This window comes from Merops nubicus, unplaced genomic scaffold (genome assembly GCF_000691845.1).
Source record: "Merops nubicus isolate BGI_N331 unplaced genomic scaffold, ASM69184v1 scaffold32045, whole genome shotgun sequence".
NCBI classification, from domain to species: domain Eukaryota; kingdom Metazoa; phylum Chordata; class Aves; order Coraciiformes; family Meropidae; genus Merops; species Merops nubicus.
The window spans coordinates 19,086-21,501 of NW_008608146.1; positions in this window are offsets into that span (position 1 = coordinate 19,086).

A 2,416-nucleotide genomic window follows, 5' to 3' on the forward strand; every position below is an offset into this window, starting at 1 on the left:
CATCCAGGCTCCCCTTGTGCTCTGCACGCTCTGGATGAGGTCCAAGTTTGATCCCCATGGCCAGTGCAGGTTTTAGGTATTTTCAGTGATAACTTTACCCCGTGTGCCCCTTCCTGGGGCTAGGGGGATGGATTTCCCTTCGCATGCAGCCACATTTCTGATGCTGTTAAAAATCTGGTGCTCATTTGTAAGTGCTGGACTCTATGGAAATGCCAACCCACAAGGAGCTATGAGATCAGCCAAGGCTCCAAGGACGGCTGTTCCCAACACAACAGCTACAGGCAGTGTGGGGTGTGACAGATCAGCTGTGGGCTGGAAACTGGAGTGTTGCCACGCCCTGGGAAGGGAACATCCTGCTCCCTTCCTACCTTCCTATTACCCACTCTAAGGAAGGCTGTGTGAAGAAACCTGGGATGGGGATAAATCACATTTACAGTTTGCAGTAGACCTGGGATACATCTTTAGAATCTCATTAATTCCGTAACACTGGATCTTTCCCCCAGCTGGCAGTGGAAGGGCATTGGCTTAGGGTCAAAGATAGCACAAGAAGTTATGGAAGAGCAACAGCAGATTAAATTGCTGTCATCCACTCTGACCTGCTCCTGCTCACTCAAATATAAAGCCTCACTGATAGTGGCAAGCAGGGCAGCTTTTAAAAATTATACTGTAGCAGAATCTTTCTTCCATTTTGTAAGGCTGTTAAGAAATCCCCTGCAGGAACACCAGCCTGGACGAAGCATCTGAGCATCTCATCACGGTGTGGAGATGGAGGTGTAATGTGGTTCACATCTGCGGTGGGTTTTTAGGACACTGGTGCAGGGATCAGATGGTTAGACTGTTTCTTGCTTGACCTGCCCCATGTCTTAACCCCCCATACTCTTTTAGCTGCAACACCAGCAAAGAAGGAGCTCATTGCCCACAGAGGTGAGGCTGCACCAGTGCCTTGGCCAGCCAGAGGAAAGGAGTTTGTGTGGCACTCACCATTCAAGGAATACTCGGTAGGTCTGTCCTGATGCAAGTCAAGCCATCGAGGTCACAGATTTTTGCTCTCCTAAACTCAACACAAAAATAATGAAGCCTTTGAAAATGTTCACAAGCGTGTATGAAGCAGAGACAGACAAAGACTTGGAAGTCCTGAATCCCAATCTACAATGTAAATATTTGTTATAATAACTAGATCACCGAGCTTGCCAGATAACCCCCGCTTTTATTAACTGTAGGCTAGAGGGTTTAGACCAGAAGTGTTGACAACATTGGTGTCTCTGGTGAAGACACTGGTCTCTTCTCTGAGAAGAATGATGCAAGAATGATGCAAAAGCAGGATGGTTATTGATAGAACAGCCAGATGAGAGCAGCTACAGAGGTACCATGGGTTTGCTCACACAGGCACCGTTGTTTCCCAACCCCCCAAGGGCTGCTGTCCCGTGTGCGTGCCGACCGCGGCGTGCGCAGGGTCCAGCTTGGCCAACAGCTCCAGCTCACAAGTTCCTCCTTTCTCTTGCAGTGAGTGCAGGGGTTAATGCAGCTCTGAGGAGCTCACTGAGGCCCTTGTCTAAATAGTTTGCCTGTCCTGGAGCTCATTAGTGGTGCATGCAGTGCCCTGAGCAGTGTCACGGAGGGAGGCTGGTGGCAGCCCCTGTCAGGAAGCGCGGGCTGCTCCCTCTGCCATTAGCGCGCTGCTCAGGGCACGCTGCTTATCTCTGATGCACTAATTAGGGTGGACAGAGGAAGCACAAGACATGCAATCAATATTATTGGGCCAAATTTGCAGCTGGTGTAAGTTGTCGATTGGCAGAGGAGTGCAAAAGAACAAGAAACTACGTGAGTGGGAGAGCAAACCCAAGGGAAATGGAGGGAGTTCAGCAAGGAAAGCAACTGTGGTTGAAAGCAACTTGCTTTCCCTGCAGGAATGACTTCAAAATTGGTACAAAGCTAGAAGAGAGATTTTGGATGTCAGGTTGTGTTTGTATTTGGATCGTGTCATGCTATTTTGTGGGTATCTCAGCAGCAAACAACTCCTGTAAGCCAAAATAAAATCACTTAGCCTCTTTCAGCTGTTGGATCAGCCCAAGAGTCTCCTCACTGTGTGGGTCTCAGCATCCCGTGGATCCCCACTCTGGTTTTACCCCACGGGGGAATTCAGGTTGGGGTCTGAAAAGCTGGGGTTTGAACCCCAAACCCCTGAATTAAGGCTGACACATGGATGATTCCCACAGCCCTTCATCCAGAGGGGTGAGTTTGCCTTAGAGCTTCCCCCCAGGGTGCGGTCGGCCCTGCAGGGAGAGCCAGAAGGGAAATGAGCCCCAGGGGTCCCGCAGTGAGCTGCCAAAGGTCAGGGGTCTGCTTGGGGTTAAAAGCTGGGACCACTGGCAGGGAGTCAGGAGTGTCTGTCTGTGGAGTGCACTCCCCAGAGCTG